The 21499-nt window shown below is 43.2% G+C and overlaps 1 long non-coding RNA gene across 1 annotated transcript; it reads left to right on the top strand.

The window, feature by feature from the left end:
- The first annotated feature begins 4367 nt into the window (after nt 1-4367).
- LOC310681747 lies at nt 4368-19669 on the top strand. The gene is made up of 4 exons (XR_014513578.1): nt 4368-4475; nt 5624-5788; nt 15824-15889; nt 19454-19669. It is a non-coding gene; the product is annotated as an uncharacterized lncRNA (long non-coding RNA).
- Nucleotides 19670-21499: the final 1830 nt, after the last annotated feature.

Below are 21499 nucleotides of genomic sequence, written 5' to 3'. Positions count from 1 at the left end.
CAACAGCAATGCTTTTATAGTCTATTTGGTTTTTGTGGTCCTCAGAAAATGCAGGTTTCTTCAGGAAAGCATGAACATTTCAACCATATATTCATTTCACTGGTACGGGCATATTATAAGCCAAATCTGAAAAGTGCTCAATCTTGCCATGACAACATGCAAGGGAATTTGGCAAGAGATGAATCCTCGGAAAGGATGAATTAAAAACTACTTCTAACACTTGAAAGAAAAGATTATCATTAAATGTTGCTCTAGGTTTGCCTTGTATAAAAACATTTTGGAAAATCAGCAAGCTGCTTCTGAGAGGTAGTGTTTAGCCGCAAGCTATTCCTGAAGTCATAGGCTGAAACACCAACAGGAGCAGCTATCTTTGTTCTCCTGAAATAAACAGCAGCTCATAAAATTTTGGTAGGCAGCTTGCTTTAGTAATACGATGTTTTCCAAAGCTGAGCCAATGTCTGGGGGCTACTGGGTTCTCACCACCATGGAAATTCCACATGGAAAAGCACTCCACATGGTGGCTGCTGCAGTGCGGGGAGGTGATGACTGTGAAGACTATTATTCCACCTTTCCTCCATAGAGCGCAGGATTCCTTTCTTCCTATTTTATGCTCACAACATCCCTGTGAGGTAAGTTAAGCTAAGAGGCAGTGGCTGCCCCAAGATCACCCAGTGAGCTTCGTGGCTGAGTAGGGAGTTGAATCCTGACCCAACACTCGGACCACTCCACCATGCCATCTCTCTAGAATTACGTGCAGGAGATCCCCATGGCCAATGTTCAGGGATGATGAGAACTGTAGACCAACAACATCTGGAGGGTCACATGTCCCCCACCCTTGCAATAAGGCTTTGGTAACCTAGAGGAATAGCGACGCGGGTGGCGCTGTGGTCTAAACCACTGAGCCTAGGGCTTGCCGATCAGAAGGTCGGCGGTTTGAATCCCCGTGACGGGGTGAGCTCCCATTGCTCGGTCCCAGCTCCTGATGTGAAAGCATATCAAAATGCAAGTAGATAAATAGGTACCACTTCAGCGGGAAGGTAAACAGCGTTTCCGTGCACTGCTCTGGTTTCGCCAGAAGTGACTTAGTCATGCTGGCCACATGACCTGGAAAAACGACCCCAGAGTCATTCGCGACTGGACTTAACTGTCAGGGGTCCTTTTCCTTTAACCTAGAGGAGTAATCAGATATTTCTACAACTCCTTGTACGCTGAGCAAATACTAGTTTTACTGGAGAGGGCAAATTTTGTGGAAGTGGTGGTGAGTGACAGGCCAGGTCCTCATCACTGCTGTCCACAGTGGATTATTGGGAAGTCCTAATGCCACACAGTGACCACTCCCTCTATTCAACCTTCTTGACTATTGTTTGGTGGCCATTGAGGATACTTCTCAAGTGGGGAGGGGAGATTTGGTGTGGGGGACAGCAGTTGCTTCTCTCTATAGCGGAAGAACAGTGTGACAAAACACTGTGAGATGCTGTGTTTGTGGCATCAGAACAAAGAAGGACTTGCCTCAATCTTTCTTTGATGGTCTCATCTGTATAATGACGTAAGGAGACAACTACCGTACCCTGTAATGGTGAGTGAGAGCACTTCATTGGTCTATCTGTAAATGCTTTAAAATAAAATGCTTCTCCCATCCACAGAAATCAGGTATCTTTGGGAATATAAATATGATACTATTCTTTGTGTTGCTTTAGCCGAAGTCTGACAAGAATTTATAAACAAGAACATTGGTTTGCTGCCAGCATGATATAATATTGCCAGGTCTTTTGAGGGGCTTTGCTGTCTTTTATTTATTTTTTATTTTTCCATGTTGGAAGCTCTGATGGATTTTTTGAATTGCAATGACCGTTTGGCTTCAGGCAGTTAATATTGATTGGCTGCACCAGCATGATTTATCTGTAAGCACCTCAAAGTCTTGCAGTAAGCAGATTTGCTTCCCCTTTGATTTAGATCCATTAATTGCAAAGTTGCTGTCACCCCTACCTGAGATGTGGCAAATCCACAGGTTCTACCATTGCTATCTCTGAAGCTTTCAGTGCTGTGTACCTGTCAAATTCCTGCTGGTGAAAGAAGGAACCAAAGGCTCTGAGCAACACAGCTTTCCTAACAAATATCTATCATTTTTAGAAGATCGGGTTCCAATTCTGGGAGAAACCATAAGTGCAGCCAATGTGGTCCAAGAAATAAAAATGAGGCTTTCTTTTTTTATCTGGTGTTAACTACCTTGGAATACAGTGGTACCTCTGGTTAAGAACTTAATTCGTTCCGGAGGTCCGTTCTTAACCTGAAACTGTTCTTAACCTGAGGTTTCACTTTAGCTAATGGGGCCTCCCACTGCCGCCGTGCAGCCGCACAATTTCTGTTCCCATCCTGAGGTAAAGTTCTTAACCTGAGGTACTACTTCCGGGTTAGCAGAGTCTGTAACCTGAAGCATCTGAGGTTACCACTGTAAACTGAATGGGGAAAGGTATACTGCAGTGGTGTCCAAACTTTTTTCAAAGAGGGCCAGATTTGATGAAGTGAAGGGCCGTGAGGGCCAACCAAAGTTGTGGACCTTATTTAGGATTGAAGTTATTGGCCTTTTTTTAGGATTTTACCCCAAAGTTGTTGACCTTCTTTTAGGATTGAAGTTGTTGAGGTTTTCTTAAAATTTTACCCCTGGAAATAAACTGCCACAGGGGGCCAAATTAAACCGACCAGCGGACCAGAATAGGCCCCCAAAATGGACTTTTGACATGCCTAGTATACTGGAATAACACAACCATTGGAAACGTGCTGTGCAGATATTTTCCTGCTCTGATCACCATCTCCCTCTTGGCCATCTCATCAGTGTACACAATAGTACCATGATTTAGTCCTTTACATTGTGTGCACAAAGGGAGACAAAACACACACAGCAGATGCGCAGCTGAGATCTGTGCACCACGATGTTCCCCATCCCCTCCTGTTGTTCTGCTGAAGCACACAAGCCCGACTTGTGCTGGCAAGCCTAAAAGGCTACAGCTTGTTTTATAGAGTGAGCGGTTTGTGTTGGTCAACCTGGTCTTTTGTGTTTTGCAAAGCCATGGCAAAAGCTGCCTGGGCTGAAGACAGATGTTCTTTGTTTTGTGACAGATGCATCCTTCCTTTGTCCACACTTAATTTTATTCCCCTTGCCACCCCCCACACTTGCAGAACTGTGATGGCATCCTGTATTGAGGAAGAGGAGCCTGACATCTGCTGTAGCAACAAAAAAGACATCACCAAAGATTTAAAAGGAGCTCAAATTAGGAGCAGCCACACTGTTGTGGAACTGTATCCAGGAATCACCTACAGGGCTTTGTTGGTGGTGGTTGTAGTAATGCGGTGGTATTCAACTGAGTAGACCCATTGAAATAAAGGGACCTAACTTAGTAATGTTCATTCATTTCAGACAGTCTACTCTGAATAAAACCTAGGGTAAGTACACATTACTGTTTACTCTGGCTTCATGCCATATTCATCCCTGTTCTTTAAATCTATGTAGACAATAGCAGAAATTCTGTTTGATGCCAGTAATAGTTGCCGAAAGAGTAAAATGTTACCAAAAATGGTGGGGTGAGGCGCTCTCAAAACAGATGAAAATATGAAATCCCAACGGGTTTCAAATCCACCAGGAGATATGAAGAGCCGTGGAGGAAGAAAATTAGTCACCTCAAAACTCAGGTTCCATGGCAAGTAGTCTGATCAAGTTATTATAGATGTGCTTGACGTATTAAGAACATTTTAATGCAGTTATCTGGTAGCAAAAAATGAAAAAATTGTCTCCTCGCCACACTCTTTGCCTGCTGATTCAGGGAAATATTTTATACTGTTAAAAAAGTGCAAAAAATGTTTGGTGTTCTAATGGAGCAGAAAGGATGTTGCACAGCAACCTAAAGCTCCTGGAGTAAAAAGCCATTTGAAATAAATGTAATCACAGAGGCAATAAAAAGGTAAATCAGATACTTTTAAGGGGGGAGGGTTATATGTGAATGTGTGGAAGAAAGTTCCAACAGTGACTTCTTTATATGAAAGGCACCTTCCAGAGGCTGTGATTGTAAATGAGGGAGTAGTGAGTGGGAGGGATTGTTTTAACCCTTGCTTTGATAGACATTTCCTGCTGAAATTTGCCTCTCTGCCCTGCTTTCCATCTTTCAGGGTTCCAGGTGCATTTTTATCCTTGCAAACATGTGCTAGAACCTTCGCAGGAGGCACCAGGGGCAGGGAATACTGTGGGAGTTTTTTAATCAAAGGCAAAGGATTAAGCACCTCCTCCCCTTCTTTCTTTTACAACACCCCTCCATCAGGATTGCTCCCTCCCCCGACTGCTTTTCATTTTTAAGCTGCCAGTTGGGCCTCCTTATTTGCCTCTTACGGAAGAGAGCACTCCCACTAATCAACAATGCTCCAATCACTGCATGGTGGTAAACAGTAAGGGAGGGGCAATATGCCCTTGGCTGAACTCCTCAGAGGTGAGCATGGGTACAGACACCATACATACCTTCACAGATGTGTTGAACTGGAATTCAGGTGCAAAAAAGGTAAAGGACCCCTGACAGTCCAGTTGCAGACGACTCTGGGGTTGCGGCGCTCATCTCGCTTTACAGGCCGAGGGAGCCAGAGTACAGCTTCTGGGTCCTGTGGCCAGCATGACTTAGCCGCTTCTGGCACAACAAAACACCAAAACCAGAGCAGTACATGGAAACGCTGTTTACCTTCCCGCTGGAGCGGTACCTATTTATCTACTTGCACTTTTTGGTGTGCTTTCAAACTGCTAGGTTGGCAGGAACTGGGACCAAGCAGAGGGAGCTCACCCCATTGCGGGGATTTAAACCGCTTACCTTCTGATCGGCAAGTCCAAGAATCTCAGTGGTTTAGACCACAGCACCACCCACATGTAATATCAAAGCAGACTACTTGCAGTCAATGCACCAGGGTAACACTTTGGGGTATGTGTAATAACACAAGGGACTTGCAATTAGAGATGGGAGAGAAATTCAATTCACTACTCATTTGCACTTGAATTTACCTAAATTGCACATTCCAAAATTGTACAAGAACCAAAACACACAGCCATAGTTCGAAATTTGCACTTCTCTGAATTTTGCAATGCAGTTCTCCAGCTGAGTAGCATTCACAAAACTGCATATACTAGTGCAAAGTGTGCATTAAAATGCATGTATTTGTGAAAAATAGCAAACACAAATTCATCATATGAGGGAGACTTGTTTTGGGAAAATATTTATATTAGGCAAAATCGCATGCCAAAATGTGTATATTGGGAGAATATGGATGAATTTCCACAGGGTCTTTTAAAAAATGAAAGCTGATATGGAAATGTAAAGAACTGAATTTAAGAATGGGGGGAAATGAGAAATTACACATCCCTCCTTGCAACCCACCTGTGTGGATAGTGTCATAATATGGTTTAGTCACATGGTGGCGCTAGACTAGCTGGAGTCAGGAGTTTGTTTGGCTGTTCTCACTGGAAAGAGACAATAAAGTTCTTGCATAGGTTCCTGACTGGTGTGCTTCCTTAGTCTTCCATGGAACCGCCATTTGAGACTGGAAGGAAGACACTTCTGTAACATTCTGATGCAGAACTCTCTTGTTTTTCCAGCTTACCTCAACCTGTTTACAGCTGATGTCAACACATGCACGGGATATGATTCTCTGCCACAGCCAGAAGCATAGCAGGAAATTAAACATCAAAGATTCCACTTCAAAGCTTCACAAGTTTGGGTGGATCAGTTCTTCCTTGGCAGGTTTGACATGAGCTCTGAGGGTAAGTTTATGAAATCACCTCCAGGAATAAAGCTTTCCAGTTGTTTTGACTTGCAAACAAAACCTGTTCTAAAAAGCAGGCTTCTTCAATAGAAGGCCCTAAAGTGAAAAAGATGGGATCTTGATTCATGCGAAAGAAGTGTGTATACTTGTCACATGGCTACAGGGAAGCAGTTTATTGCCTACTGAAGGACCTTTCCCCATATAAACCACTCTGGATTCTGCATGCATCATCTGAGACCCGTTTTTGTGTGCCTCCTCTGTATGAGGTCCAGAGGATGGCAACATGAGAATGGACATTTTCTGTAGCTCCCCATATGGGGCAGGGAGGTTTGCCTGGCAACTTCCTTATCTATCTTTAGGCGCCAGGCAAAAATGTTCCTCTTCAACCAGGCCTTAGGCTGATTAATATTCTGCAGCCTTTTAAATGTGTCTGTGGGACGGGTGTGTGTGTGTTGTTTTACTGTTTTGCTTTATTTATTGTCATGTTTTTATCCTGTATTTTACTCTGTAAATCTTATGATTACCCTGAGATCTTATGATGAAGGCTGGTATATAAATCTAATTAACAACAACAACAATACTTCCGCCCTGTCTCCAACTATTGATCTAAACCTGTTCACAAAGCCTCCACATCTGCCGCTGATACAAAATATATTTTTAGTTGCTGGCATCATTTTGACTGTATCATTTTGTGTTTGTTAAGATTGTGACAATTTTAGTACATATACACTTTGACAAAGCTCTGTGGAGTACTGTATTCGGAGAGGATACAATGGTACCTTGGGTTAAGAACTTAATTCGTTCTGGAGGTCCGTACTTAACCTGAAACTGTTCTTAACCTGAGGTACCACTTTAGCTAATGGGGCCTCCTGCTGCCACCGCACAATTTCTGTTCTCATCCTGAGGTAAAGTTCTTAACCCGAGGTACTATTTCTGGGTTAGTGGAGTCTGTAACCTGAAGCGTCTGTAACTTGAGGTACCACTGTATTCTGTATGCAGTTGTTTTATCTTTGTTTTAAATAATTTAAACACACACAATGTACATGCATAGGTTCTATCTTCACTGGAATGCAGAGTTCAGATCATGCAGAGGAACCTAATGTGTGCATAGCTTTTTATGGAGAAACATAGGAAGATGGCTTATGATCCCAGGTCAGGCTACTTGGTAGCTGCCCCTTGGGGTGTATGTGTGCTTTCTGAGCGCAAAGATATTCACAATCACCCACCCTGGGAAGCATAAATCTGAAACGGTTGCTGCTTGACCACTTGATTTTGCTGCTTGTATAAACTGCTCCTAAGCTCCTATTTTTTCACATTCTGCCTGCACAGAATGCCTCATAGGTACGGCAGCAATCAAGTAGGCTCTTTGGCTGTGTACATTAAACACAAGGGCAACTTTTGAGCAAGAAACGAGAAAAGAAACAAGCCTGCTTCTGTAGTCAATCTATGTAAACAACTCCTGGGGAATAAAGATAGAACTGAAAGTAGATCTTTGTTCCATTGAGAATGTCTACAGCTGTGCATTCCAAGCCAGGGCTGCTCTCCGTAGTCACAGTTAGCTCATCGCACAAATTAAAGCACCACTGCTTATTTGCCCTGTGGTGCTATGGCGACACCATCTGTTGAGCCACAGCAATGGCCTGAAGGGTCGTGTGTGCTTTTGATTGTGGGGCAAAAATGGGATTTGTAATTTTGCGGAAGATGGGGGAGAGATGGTACACATCTGCACTCCACTGGGACTAATTAATGAATGCAATTAACATACATGTTTTTTGGAATGTGATTAACAAAGGAGGGGATGCCTGAAAAGCCCCAGGACTGTAGGGAATGGAAAGGAAAGGGGAAGCTTAGTTCTTTCTCTCCCTGCTAAGGTGCTCAGAAATACTGGTGGACAACAACAGAGGTTTAAAGACACTCTCAAGGCAAATCTTTAAAAATGCAGTATGAGCACAGATAACTGGGAAACACTGGCCTGTGAGTGTTACAATTGGAGAATAGCCTTTACCAAAGGGGCCATGGACTTTAAAGGAACACAAACTCAGGAAGAAAGGGAGAAATGAGCTAAGAGGAAGGCACATTTGGCAGATCCTCACCCGGAAACCTATGTCCCCACTGAGGAAGAACGTGTGGATCTGGAATTGGCCTCCACATTCACTGAAGTTATCACCCTGGGCCAGCAGGGGGATACTGTAGATAGTTTTCACTCAGGTCCACATATGCAAATAAGGGATTGAAAGTGACGTTCAGTGATTGGATAGTTACAGAAAGTTGCTACTGTTGCTTTGTAGTTGAGCTCTATATAAGCAGGCTGGCTGAACCCTTCAGTTCAGTTCTGTTCTGGCCTGTGAATAAACAAGAGCTGTTTGAAGAATCGCTGTGTCGTCTGATATATTCACCCACAACTTAACGAAGAAGAAGAAGAAGAAGAAGAAGAAGAAGAAGAAGAAGAAGAAGATCATAAATATATTCATTCTAAAGGGACTATTTGTAATTCAAGCCTCCATGGGCACCAATGGGAGCTTCCCTTGACATGCAAATAGCAATGATGGAGAGCCTGGGAGACAAAGCATGAAACATCCTGTTCTCTCACACACCCCAGTCCCTAGGTTGCTTTGACTTCTTCACATCTGCTGCTTACGTAACAAACCAACAAAATGCACACATGTTTTAGCCTTGCATCTAGCTTGGCCCTTAAGGCAAAGTCACACAAGCATTTGGCCGCTTGGAGGCCAGCCTGTGCTAAGCAGGTGGTGTGCATCCACTGCCACCTGTAGGATCGAACTTTTGAGCATGGGGTGGAGATTCTAGAGAAATTGCACTTTCCCATATGTGCACAAAGTGAATTGTTTGGGGCCTGCACACAACAGCGTCCATAAACTGATGGCAATACAAGATGCAGGCTTCCCAATTTCCCTGTGGCAACATTGTTTCTGATAGCCACATAGCTGGACTTTTTGTGTGAAATGGGAAGTGACAATAAAGCAATAAGTGCACATGGTGATCTTGTGAGTGAGCGTTGCAGCTGTGAAGTGCAGGTTTAAACTATAAATGGACTAAGTGCATACTTAAATTGAATATCATAACATGTATGTACCTTACATATATTTATTTATGGAAAATGTAAATATAACCAAGTTTTAATGTGCTTGGAGCAACTGGCATTGTGCTAACTCTGCTCAAGACAGTAACAATCTCTCTTCCAAACCTCTCTCTACAACATTTACAGCCAACTTCTAAACCAGAACAACAAAAAGCTTCAAACACACTTGGAATATTAAAGCTGTTCTAGTTGGCAGAGAGGGTTGCCAGATCAGAAGGATACCAGAACCAGAGATTTCAGGGTCCAAACCTGAGACCTGGTAGGGAGACTGGTGAGAAGGATGGGCACTCATTGCCATATACCGTATTTTACACTTTATAAGACGCACCAGACCACAAGACGCACCTAGTTTTTGGAGGAGGAAAACAAGAAAAAGAAATATTCTGAATCTCAGAAGCCATAACAGCAAGAGGGATCGCTGCGCAGTGAAAGCAGCAATCCCTCTTGCTGTTCTGGCTTCTGTGATAGCTGCGCAGCCTGCATTTGCTCCATAAGACGCACACACATTTCCCCTTACTTTTTAGGAGGGAAAAGGTGAGTCTTATAGAGCAAAAAGTACGGTAACCTTCCCACAAACAAATCTGAACAAATGCTCAATAAAGGTTTGTAAGCTTTGTTCAAGGAAATCAGGATGCAAGCTCAATAAAATAAGTGGTTGGTGGAGAAATTGTTCCCAGATCTGACTTGTTAATTCCTGCTTTTGGGGAGACTCTGTTTCGCACTCTTATTTTGAATCAATAAGGGTGAGGCAGGAATTCAAAACTCAACTGCATTCTTAACAACACCTGAACAGTTTTTCATCACACCCCAGATGGAAATCTCACTCAGTTGAGGGTTATTTTCCAGACAATGGTTCTGCTATCTTTGGTCATCGCCTTCCACAGAATGAGTTCCTTATCTTGCCAGGTCAGATTTCTGTTTCCTAGATTACTGCAAAAGGAAGTGGCTTTTTCTCTCTGAGGAATTCTCTCACAAAGTGAGCTTCACCTACCAGTAGTGACCTGGGGCTCTTGAGGGACCTTTGTAAGGCACAGGAAAAGGACTTGGCATTTATAACACACAGCTGGGAAGTTGCCAGCAGAAGGGAGGTTAAAAAGGGGCTATGCTCTAAGCCAGCGGCATGTTTGTACACTATGAAATCATTGCTGTACTAAATGGTATGTTGCTGGATCGAACACTGTGGAACCACGCTGTGATTTCAAGGAACGATTCATGAACATTGTTTGTCTTTGGAAGTACCTGTACTTAACATGATGACATGCCACCAAAACATCCCATCCTCTATATACCATCTCAGTATATGATGGGAGTTTTGCATTCAATATGTTGATTTGTGAATGTCTCGTTCAATCATCCCTCTAATTATACCACAGTCGTTTCCACAACGACATCAGTTCTTGTTTCACGTCTCATTTATGAGACAGGTGAAGCTTGGTGTCTGACCTTCACTAGTGTCTACCCACATTATATGAGCTTGATGTAAGCTATTAAAGATAAGATAGCATTGCCTTTTGTGAAATCACATATGCTATCAACAAATGTGACTTACTGAAAGATCAGTAAATGTCTTACTTAACTGCTTGGTAATAAGCTTGGAAAGATAAATGAGGGGGTGGAGATCACTCAATTTCAGAATCTGGAGCTCGGCTGAGTCATTTTGATCCCTCAATTTTCTTCTTTTTACATGTCTGGCTTTTTAAAATAGCTTAAATATCAAGAACACATAGTATAACTTTTAATTCCCCATAGACCTCAAATAATGCATCATTAGATACCCCTGGAAATGTTCCAGTAGCTCTGAACCATTATTATAATGGTATTTGAAGAGCTCCTTGGATTCAGCCTTGATGTAATGTTGAAACTTCATCAATTTTCCTTATGCTCAAATATGAATATTGCCCAAAAAATAGTACCCAGGTTTATTATGGGCCATAAAGCTAGTTTGAGAACTGTATTTGAGATCACAGCCGTTTTCACTTCAAGAAGATAAGCGGCAGCCAAATACATTTTACTGTGTGAAGCAAAAATCAAAATAGTGCACCCACCCAGACCGCATTCTTCAAACAGAAGTTGACTTGACTGGCAGCAGTTGAATTGTACTTTAGCACTGACAGCAAGACAGCATTCCCTCCCCCCAGCATCTGGGGTAAGGAGACTAGCTTAGGGGGCATTGGTGCCATGGACTGGCTGGATGCAGAGGAGTGATAGAAAGCAACAGCTGGGGAACCGCCAAGGTAAGGAGGCTCAGAGCCAGGGAATTGGTGTGGGATAATGATGAGTGGTCTGGGGGGGAAGCTTGGGAGGAGGAGGTATCAGAAGCTGCAGGGTTCAGTGAACAGGAAGGAGGCCAAGAGGCAGAGATGAGTCAGGTGAAGAAGCCAGGATATCTCCCCCTCCTGCCGTGACCAGCTGGTGTCCCAGACCAGGAAAGGTATGAAGAGGGAGGAGCAACGGCAGACATGGCGAAAGAGTCTCAGATTGCTTGGGAAGCACCAAGGGAAGGAGGAGACTTAAGCAACTGTGGGAAGGTGGGGGCCTTAAGTTCCCACAACTGCCTCATAGGGGCAAGATCTACTGGGGCAAGTTGTTCACTAGGCCTGGCCTCCTGAGCAGACCTGACCTTGTTTCCTTGAATAAAGAGTTAACTTTACTGATACCGTGTGATTTATTGCTGACCTGCTCCTGACAATAGGGGGTGTTATATAGTGCATGAAGATCATGGCCACTGGTCCCATCACCTCCTGGCAAATAGAAGGGGAGGAAATGGAGGCAGTGAGAGATTTTACTTTCTTGGGCTCGAGGATCACTGCAGATGGTGACAGCAGCCACAAAATTAAAAGACGCCTGCTTCTTGGGAGAAAAGCAAGACAAACCTAGACAGCATCTTAAAAAGCAGAGACATCACCTTGGCAAGAAACGTCCATATAGTTAAAGCTATGTTTTTCCCAGTAGTGATGTATGGAAGTGAGAGCTGGACCATAAAGAAGGCTGATCGCAGAAGAATTGATGCTTTTGAATTATGGTGCTGGAGGAGACTCTTGAGAGTCCCATAGACTGCAAGAAGATCAAACCTATCCATTCTTAAGGAAATCAGCCCTGAGTGCTCACTGGAAGGACAGATCCTGAGGCTGAGACTCCAATACTTTAGGCACCTCATGAGAAGAGAAGACTCCCTGGAAAAGCCCCTGATGTTGGGAAAGATGGAGGGCACAAGGAGAAAGGGACGACAGAGGACAAGATGGTTGAACAGTGTTCTTGAAGCTACCAGCATGAGTTTGACCAAACTGCGGGAGGCAGTGGAAGACAGGAGTGCCTGGCATGCTCTGGTCCATGGGGTCATGAAGAGTCGAACACGACTAAACAACAACAACATATAGTGCACAGAGCTCTGTCCCTAGAAACAATCAGATCCCAAACATGGGACTGAGGTCACCTGTATTCCTCACTTCTCTTGTCCTACAACAACTTGATAGGAAATGACAAGCCAAGATTCTGTTCGCATTTATGATTCCAGTCTTCAGCTTTGTCATCCAGACTTAGTTGCACAGATGCCATATTTGACCAGATGCAAAAATATGTGTACACCAAATACACTGTGGTTTGTTGTGCAGAAGAGAGACTATAAAAACAAAGAATGCTTATGATAATGTAAAGCTACTGTATACCTAATTAATTAGAAATCCTACGGCTGGCATATCAAATTAACAGAAGCAGCAAGACAGAACATGCTTCATAATAATGCATGCTATTCCATTTATTACCAGCATTTCTGCAGTAATAAGTAGGCAATCATTCATCATGTCATTTCCCATTAGGGCCAGGCATGTACGTGCTAAGAGCATCCAGGTCATGTTTATGCCAGTTTAACATGAAATGGAACAAAATGCATCACTCATATAATTGTCTAATAACTTAAGACTTTTGTTGTGAACCGTTACACAGCTAGGCTCCTGAAAAAACATAGAATTCAACTGGATTTAGATTGTACAAATATGTGCAGGATCACAGCCTCTGTGTCCAATTTCAAGAGCATTACATTCACTACACAAATAAGAAACAGTATTGCTCTTAAATGTATTTTCTTCTAAGTGCTTTCAGCCTGAAGCCCAGATTTTAGGTATAAAAGTTCTGTAAAAGAACTACAGTCAATTATTGGTTGTCGAACGTAATCAGTTCCAGAATCCCGTTCAGTTTCTGAAATGTTCGACAACCGAGGTGCAGCTTCCAATGGCCCCAGGAATCTCCCTAACCCTGCCGCTGCCGCCATCTTGAGGGCTTGTGGTTGGAGTGGTTCCTAATCCCCAATAACCTCATGGTTGAAACCTCCATGGACCCATTGAAATCACAAAGACATTTAGCAGCTGAATAACTAAAGCATGTATGCGTCTTGTCTCATTTATACTACCATGGAACAAAGGAAGCCTCATATTCTTATATTCTTTTGAATTCCAAACGATCCAATCTTCTAATAATAAACATAGATTTCTGTCTCTCTCACTATATTGCCTCTGGATTTCAACCTACATTTTGATATTTGATGCTACACGCGACTGGTAACTGGGTTTCGTTTTCGTTTTTCTCATGTCAGGCAGAAGTGCAAATATTAGTTACTGAGGTTTAATTTCATGCCTGCTTGGAACAGTGGCAACACTAACTATCAGTTTTGTGTTGTTTTGTTATATATTATCAAAGGAACTGGCTGAGAATGAATCATAGAATTGTAGAGTTGGAAGGGACCTCAAGGGTTTTCTAGTCTAACCTCTTGCAATGCAGAAATCTCGACTAGATTGTCCATGACAGATGACCATCCAACCTCTGCTTAAAAACCTCCAAGGAAGGAGAGTTCACAAGCTCCCAAGGGAATCCATTCCACCATCAAACAGCTCTTACTGTCCGAAAGTTCTCCCTCATGTTTAGTTGGAATCTCCTTTCTTCCATGTGACGGCCCTAAAGATATTTGAAGATAGCTATCATATCTCCTCTCAGTCTCCTCTTTACCAGGCTAAACATACCCAGCTCCCTCAGCCGCTCCTCATAAGGCTTGGTTTCCAGACCCTTGATCATTTTAGTTGCCCTCCTGGCTTCCCGGCCAGGGGGTCTTAGGATTTCAACAACAACGACAAGTCTGCTATGTAAAATGTAAAACAGGTTTGCAATGTGCGAGTGATGGAAGTCGTAGTCCAAAACTTCTAAAGGGCACCAGGCTGACGAAAGTCGCAACAGTATATTTCCTGCACCATTAATGAAGCTATCAAGAAGATGGCCAGTGAACATGTACAGATTGCCTTTCATTACCTCCCTGCTCTTAACAAATTAAGCCCCCTGTCTTTTAGCTCTGCCTTCTATTTCTACATCTCACAGTGAGATAACTGATTTGAGTAGCAAGATTGAACCAACAGCTAAAAACAGCCAAAGCTCTATACATTAGCAGTCTTCAAGATGTAAACAAACCCTTTAATTAGCAGACACATGGGTTGTTAGGGTGCCCTCAAGAACAGCTAGATTGTCTCAGCAGCCTCTTTCCTCCCTTCTGCCTTTGCTCTCAGCTTGGGGCTACTCTTCTGGCTGGCTGGTTTCTTTTCATAGGCTTGAAATAATGGTTTGAAGTAAAAATGGAATGAGCAGAGATGTTCTGAGCAGAAGGGGGGGAGTGATGCTTTACTGCATGCAGAAATAAATGGCAGCTCCGTGCTTCCTTCCTTGGTACAGTGGTACCTCAGGTTAAGTACTTAATTCATTCCGGAGGTCCATTCTTAACCTGAAACTGTTCTTAACCTGAAGCACCACTTTAGCTAATGGGGCCTCCTGCTGCCACTGTGCCGCTGCTGCACGATTTCTGTTCTCATCCTGAAGCAAAGTTCTTAACCTGAGGTAATATTTCTGGATTAGCGAGTCTGTAACCTGAAGCATATGTAACCTGAGGTAGCACTGTACTGAGTCCCATGGAATCCCACAATGCATAGCATTTCATTGGGCTTAACCGTGAAGCTTGGCAGGTAATCTTTTGCAGTCACTCACACTTTACCTCACGGAGATATTGTTTTGAGGGTAAAACAAAAAAAAGCAACCCCTTTGGATTCTGGGTTGTCGCTTTTCTTTGTGGGGTTGCAAGTATATCCTCACAGGCATAAAGCTTTGTTTGTTTCCTTCGATGAATGCTGAGCTGTGGTGGAACTGTGACATCAGCACAATACCATTGGCTGTAAGCCCCAATTCAAGTGTTAAGGAGGCCAAAGACTAAGAAGCTGTACAGCTCATCTTCCTCTCCACACCAAAGTGAAAAATAAAAGCCTCTCCCCGTTGAAATAGAGGCTACAGTGGTACCTTGGGTTACATACACTTCAGGTTACATACGCTTCAGGTTACAGACTCCGCTAACCCAGAAATATTACCTCAGGTTAAGAACTTTGCTTCAGGATGAGAACAGAAATCATGCTCCAGCAGCGCGACGGCAGCAGGAGGCCCCATTAGCTAAAGTGGTGCTTCAGGTTAAGAACAGTTTCAGGTTAAGAACAGACCTCTAGAACGAATTAAGTTCTTAACCCGAGGTACCACTGTATTTGCAAATTGCCACCTCAGCAGACCTTTTCTTGCCCCCTCCTGCCCCACCCCCACCAACTACTTTCCAATCCAGCTGTGGGGAGCGGGTGGGGAGCAGCCTGGGAATTTGGTTTGGCTTTACATTAGAATGCCTGAACATTATATACGGGCTTGATTTGTATGCATTAGATAGCTCTATAGAAACTGTACTTTGCCATAATGCTTTCCAGATGACTCACTGTCTCATTTTTTGAAGGGCTGTGTAGCTTAGCATTTCTGTCCAGCTCGGATTAAATCCAGAGCTTCCTTGAAATTCTTCTCTTCTACTACGTTCTCTGTACATTCTCCGTACATTTGCGACAAAACAATAACGTGACATGCTTTCAAATGCAGCCTGTGATAAACTATGAGAATGCTTCTATGAGATGGCAGGAAGAACAAAGCATGAATGAAGCGAAGGTGAGAACCCTCAAAGATGTTCCCACACCACTCCCTCTGCCCCATCTCAAAATTGTCAACTTGTGTTTTAGTTCTTCTTTATTTATATCAAGCAAAAACTAAAAAAGGTATCCATAAACATTAACAAACTGAACATGGTACACAACTGAGGTCTCTAGAACAATAGGCACAATTTCTCTTTCTTCTGCTAGGTCTACAAGCGACATGCTAATAAATGAGAAACACTCTGCCTGTCATTGACAAACAGGAATATTTGTCAAAGAGATAGGAATAAAAACGATGTTACTGAAACAATTCATATCAAAATGCCTCCCAATTTGTCACTAGTGTGTAGATCAGGCATAGGCAAACTCGGCCCTCCAGATGTTTTGGGGCTACAACTCCCATCAACCCTAGCTAACAGGACCAGTGGTTGGGCATGATGGGAGTTGTAGTCCCAAAACATCTGGAGGGTCGAGTTTGCCTATGCCTGGTGTAGATGGCTGCTTAGTGAAGGCTTCTCAAGATGTATAATTTTAAAAGGAGTCCCAAATCATATAAAATAAATCTGGGGTCTCCAGACCCTCACATAGTTTCAGTTGGTGTGTTATCTTCCCTAATATGGCAATATTCCAGAGGGACTGATATTATACTCAAGTGTCAAGTTCTGCACACTTTTCCAGTGATGTGGTGAGGCAGACTACTGAGATGTTTAGTAAGATATCCATGTTGTCCTCCTCATCAAAGATGTTCGAAAACATTGATTGAGGCCTCAATAACACATTTTCTTGCAGCATATTTCATATTTCCTGGTGTAAATTTGTCCAGAAATCAGCAATGAAGTTGCACTCCCACCCGAGCTGGATGTAAGTGCCTCTTCTGCACCCACAACCCCTCCAGCATGTTAGGCCAAACTTCTCAAACATGTTATATGACTGTACAGGCATACAATACCATCTGTGCATACTATTTAAGGAATTATCCTTGGTATATGCTGAAAGTGATCTAAATGCTCTCAAGTTCCAGACGCTGTTTCTGTGATTTGCTTGTATATCTAATCCAGGGGTAGGCAACTTAAGGCCTTCTCAATCTGGCTTGCAGACGGTCCAGGAATCAGCGTGTTTTTACATGAGTAGAATGTGTCCTTTTATTTAAAATGCATCTCTGGGTTATTTGTGGGGCATAGGAATTCATTTACATTTTTTTTCAAAATATAGTCCGACCCACCACATGGTCTGAGGGATGGTGGACCAGCCCACAGTTGAAAAAGGTTGCTGACCCCTGTTCTAATATAATACTTCCTACTTCCCAGATCACTGTAAGAATAGTTGCAGGGTCCAGGGATGACTCAATTAAAATTGTATAAATTGCAACTTAGCATCCCCTCTCCTTGTCCTTGCAGCTGATGGAATCTGTGGGTGGGGGTCCCCGAACCTTACGATGAATCAGTAGGTTGCAGGTGGCCCCCTTTCTGCTCCTTTGTGGCTCTCTGTTTGTTGCACAACAGAAGATCCTGGCGGAAGTGGTGTTTTTGTTCTCTCTCGTAAGGGAGTACATACTGCAATAAACTCTCTCTCTCGTTCGTTGCTTCAGAACAAGGCTAAACGTTCCAGGGACATTCCGAGTTATTGCTGAGAATTCCAGGTTTACTGCTCAGATAGTCAGTGTGTCCCTCCCAACAGCTCCTGGTTGGAAATGCAGGCCGGCTCTGAAGCTCTTCTAAAGCGGTAATCCAGAGGGGAAGGAAAGTGTAAATGATCGATGCTGCTAGCCTAGGAAACAAGGGGAACGGAGCTTATTAATGCTCTTTTATGATAGCAACAAACCTCTTGCTCCAAAGCAGGTCCAGTACTGGTCAAATCTACATTGAAAGCACTCTCATAACACTTTAACTGCCGTGGCTTTCCCCGAAGAACCGTGGGAGCTGTAGTTTTTTAAGAGTGCTGGGACCTCTGTGAGGGGTCTCCCAACAGCTCTAAGTACCTTCAACAAGCTACAATTCCCAAGATTCTTGGAAGGGGGAAGTCACGGCTGTTAAAATGTTATGAAAGTGCTTTACATTTCATGCAACAAGTCCCTCTTCTTAAACCTTGAATTATTATTATTATTATTATTATTATTATTATTATTATTATGCCACCTATCTAACTGGGTTGCGCCAGCCACTCTGAGCGGCTTCCAACAAATGAAAGCATCAAACGCAGCAAAACATCAAACATTAAAAACTTCCCTATATATACAGTGGTACCTCAGGTTAAGTACTTAATTCATTCCGGAGGTACGTACTTAACCTGAAACTGTTCTTAACCTGAAGCACCACTTTAGCTAATGGGGCCTCCTGCTGCTGCCGCGCTGCCAGAGCACGATTTCTGTTCTCATCCTGAAGCAAAGTTCTTAACCTGAGGTAATATTTCTGGGTTGGGGTGTCTGTAACCGGAAGCGTATGTAACCTGAAGTGTATGTAAGCTGAGGTACCACTGTATATATTGCCAAAATTGCTTCTTAGCAGTTTACAGGAATAAAACCAGTTGCAACACACACACACTAGAACAATTCCATCGAAATACCACAACATCCGTAATTAAAATGTGCAATAATGCAAGCCCATTAAGATGGAACAACAGTTAAAACACCAATTAAAAGCACAGTTTGCATCTGGCAACCCCCAACATCATTCCAATGGTTCTTATTAGGGTCGGGCTTTAGGGCCGAACTCCAGAACCCCAAAATGAGTAAGGAGGAAAGGAAGTGAGCAGGCCTGTCTGACCACATTTTGAACTACATGAAGTAATATACATTACCATCTGAAGTGGGGGGCAGGAGGTGGTTGTGTCATCATAAAACTATTAAGCCCAGAATCTAAGATTACTGCATTTCACCTCTGCCTCCCTTCCCATCTCCCACCCCAAGTTGTTCTTGGGGATGCACTGCTAATCTGATTTCTGTCTGGCGCTAAATCATGCTGAATTGTTGGGCTTTTCAAAACTATGGTTGAAATAGCAGAGCTTATTCAAGGGAAGCCCAGAGGAAGAATGACGAAACGACTGCATGTCAGGGCTTGGGCATGTTTTTCAGCAACGGGTTCTCAAAAATGACTGGTTCTGGTTTTGGTTATTAGTCCCTCTGAGCAGAAACCATTACAAATGCCTTGAAGTCTGTCAAAATAAAAGTCCTTCTTGGGTGAGTGGGTGTGGGACATTTTTGATGCAGAAGTACCTCTTACTATGGTTTTCTGAGTCTCTTCCATTCATCCTCTCGGTTTTTCTAAGTTAAGATTTCTGCATAATCACAAGCTGAGGATGTCATGCAGCTTCCTCTCACATTTTTCTTCCTGGTTTTCCTGAGGGCTACTTTCAGTTTCCAGATGAATGGTTACTTTGCCTCCTTTTCTAACTAATGGCTTTTTAAATAAAAGCTCTAAGAGATCCACTTTGGCTCTCAGTGTTGCGGTGCTCAAAACTAGCCTCCCCTAGCCTTGTACCTCAATCCCTATTGTTTGTTTGGCTGTGTTGGAAATCGCTCAGCTTCTTGCATACTTTTGCAACCCTTTGCATTTGTTTACATGTTTATTTATTTGTTTGACAGGAACGGTGCTTCCAGATAGTTGCCATTTTTGAGGGGATGCCAGTCATGTACCAGAAAATTCAGGTTGCACGGGTAGAGTCTTGCACAACAAATCCTCTTCCCTAAAGGAGCAGACTTTTTGCAAGAAGGAAAGTGACAGGAAAATGCACTCGAAAGTGTGGGATAGCACTTGCTTTGCCACGGAAAGGAAACTGTGAGAATGATCAGGAACATACCAGAGAGGAAATCCTATTGAACTCAGTGGGACTTTGTTCTGAGTAAAAATGCTTGGGATTACAGTATAAGGCTGCAAGTCTTTACCCAGTTACGTGGAAGTAAGCTCCATTGAATACAGTGGGACTTATTTCCGAGTAGACAGTGAAAGGCTCCATTTACAATAAAGGAATCAACACTCTGCTTGTTTCCTTTAAAAATTGCTGGCTGCTGAAGCATTGCAATTAAAGAATTTAGTCTTTGGTGACATTTTCCTTCAAAATTGTAGGATGAGAAGAAGAGGAGGAGGAGGAGTTTGGATTTGATATTCCGCTTTATCACTACCCTAAGGAGTCTCAAAGCGGCTAACAATCTCCTTTTCCCTTCCTCCCCCATAACAAACACTCTGTGAGGTGAGAGACTCTGAGAGACTTCAGAGAAGTGTGACTAGCCCAAGGTCACCCAGCAGCTGCATGTGGAAGAGCAGGGAAGCGAACCCGGTTCACCAGATTATGAGTCCACCGCTCTTAACCACTACACCAAACTGGATGGGCTTTGTATACCAGCTTCACCATTTCCTCAGTTTGGTGCAAGAATTTTATTTTCACTATGAACAGAACTCGGTTTTTGCACCTACACAAAAACACACCACTTTTAATTGTTTTCTGAAATGTGGAGGGGAGGAAAGAGGAAAACGGAGACATTCCGGGATCAAATAAAAAACCGGGACAGCTTCTGTCATTGCAGGACTGTTTCCGGAAAATCGGGACACTTGGAGGGTATGCGATTTTTCTGCATGTTTAAAGAAAAATCAACAAAAACATTCAACATTGAATAAAAAAGTAAACTTCCACAGTAAACCTTTCAAGTGTGAACTATCTGTAGCCTCGTTGCCTCACTCAGGAGCAGGAGAGTGGTTGGCGATATTGTAGGATGCTATTTGCAATCCAGCCCAGAAGCACTGCCTATTCTCTTTTTCTTATTATTCATGTTATAATGATAGATCTAGGCCTGTTCAGAGGTGAGTGCGCATCATCTAGTCCCCCCAAGCGATTGCATGTCATCTCATTCCCACGAAGGTAGCCCTTTGGAAAGAGAAGGGAGCTGTCTTCAGTGCCTCCCTATCCCTTCCTGCCACCATTATTTTGAAGAAAGAGAAACAACAGGAGAGATGGAAGCGACAAAGTTTCCTCGCCGCTGCAGCAGTGAGTCTGGAGAAGCCTGATTTACAGAGACAGCCTTTGTCAGTTGCATCAGACTTTTGAGGACTCGCTGGGGAGAGGAGGGTGGGTTTGCATGTGTGAAACAGACAGAAGATCAAACACCACAAAAAGTGCCTGGATTCAGACATTGCTGCCTCTGGCAGCACAACTTGGGGTCAGGTTACCTAAGGGATCGCCTCGCTCCATATATCCCTGAGCAAGGTGGGGCTCTGCTAAGATTTCTGTTGGTTTAGAGAGTGGGCTTTTGGTGCTGCAGCTCCAGCCTTCTGGAATGAGTTACCAAATGAAATCAGACACGTGCTAAGCTAAGCTTCCTGGGCTTTGGAATTCAGCGATCTACCTGACCAAACAATGTCAGCTATAATGTCACAATACAGTGGTACCTCGGTTTTGGAACGTAATCCGTTCTGGAAGACCATTCGAGTTCTGAAACCTGAAAATTCAAAACAGAAGCCTCAATATGGAAGCCTCAATATGGAAAACTCAAAACGTGGCATGTTTGACTTCCAAAATGTGTTCAAAAACCGAAGCATTTATTTCCAGGTTTTTGGTGTTCAAAAGCTAAAACGTTCATCAACGGAGACATTTGAAAACCAAGGTACCACTGTATCTTCTAAATAAGGGCTGTTGT

Source organism: Podarcis tiliguerta (genome assembly GCF_965153285.1).
Source record: "Podarcis tiliguerta genome assembly, chromosome: 7".
Classification (NCBI taxonomy): domain Eukaryota; kingdom Metazoa; phylum Chordata; class Lepidosauria; order Squamata; family Lacertidae; genus Podarcis; species Podarcis tiliguerta.
This window is presented reverse-complemented; position numbering and strand designations above follow the sequence as displayed.